Here is a 12469-nt window from a genome sequence, read left to right on the forward strand (position 1 = left end):
AATATAGATAATTTCAAATCCTTTAAATATTGATTATTTATATGATAAATATTGGACTATTTAAGATTATTTGATAATTATCTAATGACTAAAATTGGATTAGGTCAAATATAGATAATTATGAAATTAATTTCTTAATTTGAATTATTTGTTATTTGATCCCTATTGTTTGAAAAAGTTCAATTTCTATCCCGAAGTTTTTGAAATTTGAATTTTGTGATTAATTGTTTAATTTAGAAGAATTTAAATTTCAACCCCTAGAGTTTTACAAGTTTAAAATTCAACCCTATACTAATATATTATTAAAATCTTAATAAATATATAAGTAAAATTAAAATGCTAGTCTTACCGTTAGTAGGCCTCATTCATAAAGCCGGTCTATAAGGTGGTCTAACGCCCGCAAATCTGGGCTAGTCAAATTAGAGGCAATAGGGGTCGAAAACGACTTTTCGACAAAAGATTATTTAGAATAAATAATCTTAACCAAGTTTTAGAGTATGTTACAAGGTTTTCGTACATATAAAGAACGCCGAAAACCGAGTTATAACGAAGAAGTTATGACCCGTTGAAGTTTCGCGACGGAACTGGCACGATACCGGGAAGCGTAAATAGTGAATTTACGATAGAGCGAGATTTAGCCTTAGCGATCTAAACGAAAGTCGTAGAATATGTTAAACTAAGAACATCGATAAAAAGAACGCCCAAATCTGACTTCGTATGAGGAAGTTATGATTTTTCTAAGATTTAGCATAGCAGTGCACAACCCGAAATCTGAATTTTAGATCGGTCGATTTTTAGCCGACGGGATCTAAATGAAAGTTGTAGTACTCGTAAATACCAATGCGTGGATATAAAGAACGTCAATAATAGAGCTCGTATGCAAAAGTTATGGACGAAGCTTAGTCCCTACTTTTCGAGCGCGGCGAATTTGATACAGTTTTGTAAATACGAGATAGAATGAGAATTAGCCAACGAGGTCTAAATGAGAGTTGAAGATCTCATTAATAGGAACTCAACGGTAAAAAGACAGACAAAAATGGAGCTCGTATGCGAAAGTTATGGACGAAGCTTAGTCCCTACTTTTCAAGCGCGGCGAATTTGATATAGTTTTGTAAATCCGAGATAGAATGAGAATTAGCCAACGAGGTCTAAATGAAAGTTGAAGATCTCATTAATAGGAACTCAACAGTAAAAAGACAGACAAAAACGGAGCTCGTATGCAAAAGTTATGGACGAAGCTTGGAGACTACTTTACTATACACTTCCTATAAATACAAGGGTGAACTCCTCATATTTTCTTCACACCATAAGCCTTTCTTTCTCTCTCTAACTTCTCTCTAACCTCCCTAAACCCCTCCCAAGTCTAGGGAACCTCCCTATCACGAGAAGAAAGCCCCGGAGCGCCCGACGGCTCCGAGAAGAAAAGCTTTCGGCTCGGAAACGCTGCTCCAGCGAAGCCCGGTTTTTAATAAAAACCCGCTGTAAGTGAGCTACGCCTATAGTATATTTACTATAGATTTTATTTAATTATAGTAACATTGTTAGGACCTTAAAATAATTATTTAGGCTATTATTATGAGTTATATTGAGTGTTATTTAACGCTTATATAATAGTAATAATAGCTAGACTATTAAATTAGTCTCGTCAAGCGTTAGACTAAACTCTAGTGGTAATGATACTAGGTTTCGTCAAGGGATAATTGTTTTAAGAGTAACGAAGTGCTGTCCGAGTGCCGACTCACCACCTTTCAGGTGAGTGCATAGTCCCTTTCATCTTACACATAGATATGAAGTATTTTATATAAACTACGTGCTATGTGTGCACATTATCTGAATACTTGTTGTCTATGTTGGATGAACGTTTTATACATGTTTTAAAGGATTTAAACTGTATACGTATTTTATATATACGAATATGTTGGGTATGAGATGGGTAGATGAATGATGAGAGATAGAAGATGACGTGAGTATATATTGGCAGCTATAGACTTAGTGCCTATGAGACGAACACCGGTAGCTATGGACTTAGTACCTTTTAGACGTTGGTAGCTATGGATTTAGTGCCTGTTGGGAATTGGTAGCTATGGACTTAGTACCTATTAGTTAGACGCTGGTAGCTAAGGATTTAGTACCTGTTGAACATTGGTAGCTATGGACTTAGTACCTATTAGATAAAGACTGGTAGCTATGGATTTAGTACCCGATGAATAGACTATAGCAGCTATGGAATTAGTGCTTTATGAACGAACATTGGCAGCTATGGATTTAGTGCCAGTCCTATAACCCTGGAAGTAAGGGACTTCAGAATAAACGAATGCAGGATAGACGACTCTTAGGTTAAATCCTTAAGAGTAAAGAAGATAACGGGGATGGGTAATGGGTTTAATTGTTTGATGATTAAACATAACAATTATATTATTGTGGGTTGAAAACCCTATGTACTCACCAGGTTTCCCAACCTGACCCACTCAGTTTATGTATATCACAGGTGACGAAGTGAAGTGACATTACACTGAGAGATTTAAAGAGATGTAGATCACTAGTGTAAATCATTGTAAGTTCTGTTTATGCTTATGTTTCGGTATTAACGATGACATCCCAAACTTTTTAAAATGAAATAAATACGTTTCCTCAAAAATGTTTTAATAACGTATTTACCATGTTTTTCTGGGAACACATTCCGCAACCTTTTTATAAAACGAAGTACTCTGATTTTCATAAAGCATAAACAAAATCGGTCTTTTCTGGCCGTGATTTTGGGGATGTCACAGTTGGTATCAGAGCATTAGTTTAAGCGAACTAGGAATATGGATTTATTTCTAGACTTAAACTTAGAATGCTAAGCGATGATTGTGAGGTGTGAGCACTAGCTTATTTTAGGAATTGTGCCTAAAATGCTTTTATGTGCTAAATGCTTTGTGCATGATATGTTGTTAATTGTTCGGATCTATGGTTTGTTGCCGACCGGATCTGGAAACCTTATGTGTTTAGGATTCTAAACGTACGACTACGGTATTAGAACTAGCACGTAAACGTTTCGGAGTGATAAGGATGATTTAAACGTCAAGTAAAGGTCTAAATTCACCTTATTCGGTGTATAGATCGAGATGGTAAGGACCCGTAGCGGAAACGTAAACGCAAATGGGAACAGGAACCAACCCCCAGTGGTTCAGCAAATACCTGTTGTAGAAGAAGTTGCGCCTGAGCCAGTCACCATGGCTGGAGTTCAATCCATGATTCGGGCTATGTTGGCTGAACAAAGGGAAGAAATGAGACGGATGTTGAATACGGACGGACCTACTATGCCCATTGAGCAACCCGAACTGATTCCCAAGCAATCTGAGGAAGGGAACTACAGCCGCCAAGTGAGTCAAGTTGGGACTCAAGGTGAGCAAAGGGATGGCCCAGAAGGGAGAAACAACAAGGATGGGCTGATGTACAAGAATTTCTTGGGTGCGAAACCCCCAAGTCTCTCAGGAAGCCCGAAGCCGGTTGAGATTATGGATTGGATCTCTGAGATGGAGATGGTGTTTGAGAGCTGCAGCTGTAACGAGAAACAGAAGACTGTCTTCGCTGTAAGACAACTGAAAACTGGAGTCTTGAGCTGGTGGAAGCTATTGGCAGATACGATGCCACGAGGAGAAGCCTTAAGGATGTCGTGGGAAGAGTTTTTGGAACAGTTGAAAATGCAGTACTGCTCAGAGGTAGATCTGATAGACCTAAACAACGAGTTTCAGAACCTGAAGAAAGGGAAGATGAGTGTTGATGAGTATGCCACCGCATTCACCGAGAGGATGAAGCTATTCCCCTACTTGGTGCCTACTGAACTCTCCAAGATTGATAGGTTTGCTAACGGACTGCCCACTGACTTTGGCCCAATGGTCAAAATGGCAACTACCTTGAAAGCAGCTGTTAGGGCAGCTAAGAACGTAGAGGCCCAGATAAGAGAAAAGGGTCTAGAAAAAGATAAGGCAGGAGAGAAGCGAAAGTTTGAGGGATCTTCGAGGTCGAACAAGGAAAGAAAATTCTCAAAACTTGGAGGAGCAGATGGAGGTGAAGCAAGATGGTGTGATAGATGCAAGAAGAAGCATGGTGGGAAGTGCAATGAAGAAGTGACTTGTTACAAGTGTGGGAGGACTGGCGACTATTCCAAAGACTGCACACATGATGATAAAGTATGCTACGGATGTGGAGGCAAGGGGCATATGTCCAGAGACTGCCCAAAGAAAAATAAAACAGTAAGACCAGAAACGCCACCAAGGCCAAGGGCATTTCACATGATCCTCGACGAAGCAGAAAACCGTGCGAGGAATCACAGATGAGGACTTCATATCAGAAGAGCAAGTTATGTAGTAGCCATAGTATTTTATGATGTAGCCTAGTAGAGGCATAGTCTAGGGTGAACTTGAACACCTATGTAATCGTTTCAAGAATTAATATAAAACCTTCGTTTTGTTATCTGATGTGTCGAATGATTGTGTGATTTGTTGCATGGTGACTTGGGAAACTGCGAGACAATACTTGGGACGAGTATGAGTAGGTGTGAATGGTAGTAGAGGCCTATACTACCGGAAGCACAGGACTCACACTTGGATCAGGGAAAGTCACAAGGTTACCAAGAAGCTAGTAATTGATTTCGTTTTATTCAAGTGTGTTGTTACCATCGTTTCGGTAATGACTAAGAAGATTGTTGATATTACGACCCTAGTGGTCTAATCGAATCGAGTCCGACTACGATGAGTATGTTGTGTGGTTCAGAGAACCAAGTTTGATGTAGCGTCTGACTTAAACCAAACGGTTGAAATCAAAGCGATCAATAGAAGTATCGCACTCGTTGTTAAAGAAGTTGGTGGCTAGAAATGCCTAATGTTAAAGTGTGATTATATCACATTAGAACATGAAGGAAGGCATAGTCTGTTTTAGAATTTAACTCTAAGAGACCTAAGTCTAAGTGTTGCAACATACGATGATAGGTCATTAGAATATGACACATCGATCTATAGTAGTAATAAAAGAACTTATCTCAAGTCCGTATCCAGCAAGGATCGAGATTGTGACTTGAAGGTCATAATTTGGAGTCTAACCTGAGGTAGAGAGCAGGTGCACGATCGAGTACTCTTACAGCCAATGAGTTTAAGAGATAGAATTGAAGGAATGTAGAAGTTATAAATATTACCTAGGATGAAGAGATGACGTATGGAGTCATTATACGATCATGTTTCGTTGATGATTCCGGGACGTAATCATCCTAAGGGGGAGATAATTGTAACGCCCGCAAATCTGGGCTAGTCAAATTAGAGGCAATAGGGGTCGAAAACGACTTTTCGACAAAAGATTATTTAGAATAAATAATCTTAACCAAGTTGTAGAGTATGTTACAAGGTTTTCGTACATTTAAAGAACGCCGAAAACCGAGTTATAACGAAGAAGTTATGACCCGTTGAAGTTTCGCGACGGAACTGGCACGATACCGGGAAGCGTAAATAGTGAATTTACGATAGAGCGAGATTTAGCCTTAGCGATCTAAACGAAAGTCGTAGAATATGTTAAACTAAGAACATCGATAAAAAGAACGCCCAAATCTGACTTCGTATGAGGAAGTTATGATTTTTCTAAGATTTAGCATAGTAGTGCACAACCCGAAATCTGAATTTTAGATCGGTCGATTTTTAGCCGACGGGATCTAAATGAAAGTTGTAGTACTCGTAAATACCAACGCGTGGATATAAAGAACGTCGATAATAGAGCTCGTATGCAAAAGTTATGGACGAAGCTTAGTCCCTACTTTTCGAGCGCGGCGAATTTGATACAGTTTTGTAAATACGAGATAGAATGAGAATTAGCCAACGAGGTCTAAATGAGAGTTGAAGATCTCATTAATAGGAACTCAACGGTAAAAAGACAGACAAAAATGGAGCTCGTATGCGAAAGTTATGGACGAAGCTTAGTCCCTACTTTTCAAGCGCGGCGAATTTGATACAGTTTTGTAAATCCGAGATAGAATGAGAATTAGCCAACGAGGTCTAAATGAAAGTTGAAGATCTCATTAATAGGAACTCAACAGTAAAAAGACAGACAAAAACGGAGCTCGTATGCAAAAGTTACGGACGAAGCTTGGAGACTACTTTACTATACACTTCCTATAAATACAAGGGTGAACTCCTCATATTTTCTTCACACCATAAGCCTTTCTTTCTCTCTCTAACTTCTCTCTAACCTCCCTAAACCCCTCCCAAGTCTAGGGAACCTCCCTATCACGAGAAGAAAGCCCCGGAGCGCCCGACGGCTCCGAGAAGAAAAGTTTTCGGCTCGGAAACGCTGCTCCAGCGAAGCCCGGTTTTTAATAAAAACCCGCTGTAAGTGAGCTACGCCTATAGTATATTTAATATAGATTTTATTTAATTATAGTAACATTGTTAGGACCTTAAAATAATTATTTAGGCTATTATTATGAGTTATATTGAGTGTTATTTAACGCTTATATAATAGTAATATTAGCTAGACTATTAAATTAGTCTCGTCAAGCGTTAGACTAAACTCTAGTGGTAATGATACTAGGTTTCGTCAAGGGATAATTGTTTTAAGAGTAACGAAGTGCTGTCCGAGTGCCGACTCACCACCTTTCAGGTGAGTGCATAGTCCCTTTCATCTTACACATAGATATGAAGTATTTTATATAAACTACGTGCTATGTGTGCACATTATCTGAATACTTGTTGTCTATGTTGGATGAACGTTTTATACATGTTTTAAAGGATTTAAACTGTATACGTATTTTATATATACGAATATGTTGGGTATGAGATGGGTAGATGAATGATGAGAGATAGAAGATGACGTGAGTATATATTGGCAGCTATAGACTTAGTGCCTATGAGACGAACACCGGTAGCTATGGACTTAGTACCTTTTAGACGTTGGTAGCTATGGATTTAGTGCCTGTTGGGAATTGGTAGCTATGGACTTAGTACCTATTAGTTAGACGCTGGTAGCTAAGGATTTAGTACCTGTTGAACATTGGTAGCTATGGACTTAGTACCTATTAGATAAAGACTGGTAGCTATGGATTTAGTACCCGATGAATAGACTATAGCAGCTATGGAATTAGTGCTTTATGAACGAACATTGGCAGCTATGGATTTAGTGCCAGTCCTATAACCCTGGAAGTAAGGGACTTCGGAATAAACGAATGCAGGATAGACGACTCTTAGGTTAAATCCTTAAGAGTAAAGAAGATAACGGGGATGGGTAATGGGTTTAATTGTTTGATGATTAAACATAACAATTATATTATTGTGGGTTGAAAACCCTATGTACTCACCAGGTTTCCCAACCTGACCCACTCAGTTTATGTATATCACAGGTGACGAAGTGAAGTGACATTACACTGAGAGATTTAAAGAGATGTAGATCACTAGTGTAAATCATTGTAAGTTCTGTTTATGCTTATGTTTCGGTATTAACAATGACATCCCAAACGTTTTAAAATGAAATAAATACGTTTCCTCGAAAATGTTTTAATAACGTATTTACCATGTTTTTCTGGGAACACATTCCGCAACCTTTTTATAAAACGAAGTACTCTGATTTTCATAAAGCATAAACAAAATCGGTCTTTTCTGGCCGTGATTTTGGGGATGTCACAGGTGGGTATAAGGTTGCTTCCTATAAAATGACGCTTAATGGGTGTACACTCACATTCACCGCTTGTTTGACCGGTGGAGGGTTGTTAGCCGAACAGGTAGGATAGGACAACTCTCTGTCCTCATTAATAAGTATAATGAATATATATAAAGTAACTAAACTATTTTATAAAATTCTCAATCTTAGTTACTTTAGGAAAAGTGAATTAATGCAATCCCATGAAATTCCGCTTTGCACCCTTGCTAAGAACTTAGTGGAACGTGTGTGGTTTACCGGCACACTAATTGGTTCTAAGCAAAGGTGTCAAAGGGTGATTCATTGTTTATCAAAGTTCAATGGAGCGTGTGTGGTTTACCGGTACATCGAATAGATGATTGTAACAATGAAGGCACCATGTAGATTTGCATGGTAATTCACACCCGCTATGTGATCCTCGGTATCCCAGTCACTAACTAGAGGGGCATATTGAGATTTAAACATCCCATTGGAGAGTTAAATGAATCTCTAAAATCTAGGAATTCTCAATAAAACTTAAGGTTATGTTTTCGTGGTGAAGAATTAGTGAATCGTCATTCACTTACCTCCAAATTATTTGCAAGATTGGATTACGGCATCCCTTTTCTAATATGTAAATAATGTTGTTGGGTCCTAGCCCTAATTTTTCATTTTGGGTGTTTAATTAGGGATCCAAATTCTAATCAAACTTTGTCCTTTCTATTTGTAGATGTCGAACACAAACAACGCTGCTGCTAACTCATTCACGTTAATGAGTCTTTGCCAAAAGGTGACCTTCGATGGTACGAACTTTAGCGAATGGATAAGATACATTCGCACCATTGCACGCTACCAGGACAAAGAGTATGTCCTTGACGAAAAGCTAGAAAAGGTCAACCCGGAAATCGCTACTCCCGAAGAGATGGCTGTCTTTGAGACACACAAACGTGATGCGACAAAAGTTCATTTCATCATGATAGCCACTATGAACCAAGAATTCCAAAAGTCCTATGAGGACATGTATCTGTATGAAATGCATCAAGACTTGATGGAGAGGTACCACCAAAGCGTGAGGCAAGAGCCCTGCGAGATCATCACTAACATGATCACCGCTAAGATGGGAAATGGAGAGTCGTTGACTGTGCACTTACAAAAGATGCAACGATATGTTGATTGTCTTCACAAGTTAAATGTTAACTTTGGGGAGGATTTGGCCATCGACATTGTTCTTCATTCCTTTCCTTCATGCTACAACCAATTGAGGATGACCTACCACATGAACAAGGAATAGGTCACCCTAAGCAAACTCCAAGGACTCCTAAGGACTGCTAAGAGCAACCTAAAGGACAAGTCTGTTGCACCAACTCCCGCACCAACCGCTGCTCCTGTTTTGGCTATAGGGCAGGGAAGGTCAAACCGGAAATCGCTACTCCCGAAGAGATGGCTGTCTTTGAGACACACAAACGTGATGCAACAAAAGTTCATTGCATCATGATAGCCACTATGAACCAAAAATTCCAAAAGTCCTATGAGGACATGTATCTGTATGAAATGCATCAAGACTTGATGGAGAGGTACCACCAAATCACGAGGCAAGAGCCCTGCGAGATCATCACTAACATGATCACCGCTAAGATGGGAAATGGAGAGTCGTTGACTGTGCACTTACAAAAGATGAAACGATATGTTGATTGTCTTCGCAAGTTAAATGTTAACTTTGGGGAGGATTTGGCCATCGACATTGTTCTTCATTCCTTTCCTTCATGCTACAACCAATTGAGGATGACCTACCACATGAACAAGGAATAGGTCACCCTAAGCAAACTCCAAGGACTCCTAAGGACTGCTAAGAGCAACCTAAAGGACAAGTCTGTTGCACCAACTCCCGCACCAACCGCTGCTCCTGTTTTGGCTATAGGGCAGGGAAGGGGCAAGAAGAGGAAGGCTCCTTCAAAGAGCCACCGCAAGGGAAAGTCCCGAGATGGTTCCTCTTCTAGTGGGACCAAAGTTGATCATGCTAAGCCCAACCCTAACCCGAAGGAGGCAGAGTGCCATCATTACCAGAAGATAGGGCATTGGAAGAGAAGTTGCCCGGAATATCTACAAGCCATCAAGGATGGAAAGATCAAGCCATCTTTTGCAGGTATATACACAATTAAATCTAGTAATTCATTTCACACTATTTCTTGGTTTCTTGATACAGGATGTGGTTACCACATTTGTTTTGATTTGCAGGGACTAAGAGGAGATAAAGATGTGGAGCAAGGAACAATATATCTGATCATGGGAAACAGAAGATCGTCTCCTGTCACCAAGATTGGAGTATATTCTTTAGTGCTTAGTAATGGATTAAGTCTAGATTTAAACAATTGTTGCTACTCACAAAATATGGGAAGAAAAATCATTTCATTTCATGGTTTGTTTAGACAAGGATTTAGATATTCGTTTAATAATATGAATGGTTCTATTTATGCTTATCTAAATGGTGTTTTATACTTTGAATAAATGCCTTGTAATGGAATTTATGAAACTGTTATGGTTGTAGATAACCTAGGAAATGATGTGTTGTTTATAGATTCTTCCAATAGTATGGATAAAGCATCTTTGTGGCATTGTCGTCTTGGACATGTCAACAAGAAATGCATAGCCCAACTCCAAAAGGATGGAGTGTTGGAGTCATTCGACCTTAGGGAAGATGACACGTGCGAATCTTGTTTACTTGGAAAGATGACCAAGTAACCCTTCACTGGCACTTGTGAGAGGGGTGAGAGTTTATTGGATCTCATACACACGATGTATGTGGGCCCTTTAGATCCACCACAAAGGATGGAAACCGCTTCTACATGACTTTCACCGATGATTATAGTAGATATGGACATATTTACTGTTGGATTAGTGTCTAAGTCCATAACTATTTTGGTATGTACTTGACCCGATTGTGCATGGTCCTTTTGGGTTGCCTTCACACTGATGACTAGACAGGATGATTGTTGAGGCGAGAGGTTGGTTTATTGTTAAGAATAATAAATTGGAGTATAAATATGATTTGTTAATATATTATATGAATAATATATTAATTTGGAATCATATTATTAATTAGTATTTAATTAGAAATTAATTAGGAATTAATTTTGGGATTAAAGGGATTGACTGAAAGTGCAAGGGCTATTTTGTAATTATTCAATAGTTGAGGCTTTGGGCCATTGGATCACCTTTATTAAGGCTTGAACGAAAATCCTAGAAGGATCTAGGAGTTTTCGTCCAAAGGGCTTAAGGAAAGGAGTCCATGGACTTGCTTAGGCCCTAAGCTAAGGGATTAGGGTTTACACCTTGAAACCCTAGTTAGCCTTAAGTATAAATAGCACCCTAAGGCACTAAGATTTCGTCCAAGCCTTGGGAAACCCTAAAACGGATGAAATCTAGGGCAAGATACCCTTCTCTCCTCTCTCCCATATTCATCCTTTCACCTAGTGTGTTTGTGAGCCATTAGAGGTACTACACTTGTGGTACTTGCTTTCAAGAGCTAAGGAAATTCAAGGAACTAGTTGTTATTGCTATATAACAACAAAAGGTATGTATTCTAGTTTATATATGAATTTCGAAAATAATAGTAGCATGCCAGGTTTCTTTTTGTGTTCATAAAGTTTTATAACTAATAGTGAAAACATAGATCCAACTCTAGGGTTGCATGCACACATAGGATTGTTTGCTTAAAACCCATCAGTGGTATCAGAGCCATTGGTTTTTGTTTTCAATTAGCATTATTCAAATGTATGAACTTGACATATTAGGGTTTAGGGCTAATAAACCTTGGAGGCTTGATTTTCGAAATTAGGGTTTCTAAACCCTAGATTTCAAAAATTTTGTTAAGATTTCCAAAACCTTTTCTTTGGCCTCAAGATTTCGATTTTAGGGTTGTCTAACCCTAGAATTTCGAAATTGCCTCTTTCCCAATGATTAGATCCTAAATTTTAGGGATTTGGATATTGCATATCTTTTAATTATCCTTTAAATGTTAAATTTGTTAATTAAAGATTTTGAATATCCCATCCCATATTTCTAGGGGATTTAAGGGATTAGGTTAAATTAATTGTTTAATTTAAAAGATATCCTTACAAAAATAAAAGATAATTGTCAAATTAATTAGATAATCATTTTCTTATGTGATAAACTTGATTTATTTGATAGATTATCTTGCAAGAAATTGAATTAGGTCATATTTAGATAATTACTAATTAATTGGTTAATTATTAGTATTTATAATTTGATCTACAATGTCCTTGCTTATGTTTTGAAAAGTTTCAAAACTTGCCCTCAAGTTTTGGAATTTAAATTGTTTGATTAAAAGGTTTAATTTTGAAAAAGTCAAAATTCTAAAACCCTAATTTTGAAAAGTTCAAATTACACCCTTATGGTTTTATTAAATTAATTAAGTGTATAATTAAAAGAGAGTTAATAAATCCATAATGATATGGTTTATATTAATTAAATTAAAAGTGTAATTTATAAAATTAAACCACCTAGTATTTTAAAAGTGTAAAATACACCTTTATACTATGTATAACATTAAAAGTCTAATATTATATATGTATAAATTAAATGCTAGTCTTACCGTTAGTAGGCCTCATTCACGAAGCCAATCTATAAGGGGGATATAAGATTATGGCCTATAAAATGGCCGTTTAATGGGTGTCCACTCTCACCCACCACTTCCTTGACTGGTGGAGGGTCGTTAGCCGAACGGGTAGGATAGGGCAAACCCTTTGCATTAAAAGTATAGTGAAGTATAAAGTAACTAAAAGTTTTAGAAAATTCCCAATCTTAGTTACTT

At 38.0% G+C, this 12469-nt stretch overlaps 1 long non-coding RNA gene across 1 annotated transcript; it reads left to right on the forward strand.

Annotated features, from left to right (window-relative positions):
• Nucleotides 1-1324: 1324 nt before the first annotated feature.
• Nucleotides 1325-2599, forward strand: LOC145071439 (uncharacterized). The gene is made up of 3 exons (XR_013690464.1): nucleotides 1325-1481; nucleotides 1684-1752; nucleotides 2489-2599. It is a non-coding gene; the product is annotated as an uncharacterized LOC145071439 (long non-coding RNA).
• The last annotated feature ends 9870 nt before the right edge of the window (nucleotides 2600-12469 follow it).

Source organism: Lactuca serriola, chromosome 8 (genome assembly GCF_051521515.1).
Source record: "Lactuca serriola cultivar US96UC23 chromosome 8, Lser_US96UC23_V15, whole genome shotgun sequence".
Taxonomy (NCBI): domain Eukaryota; kingdom Viridiplantae; phylum Streptophyta; class Magnoliopsida; order Asterales; family Asteraceae; genus Lactuca; species Lactuca serriola.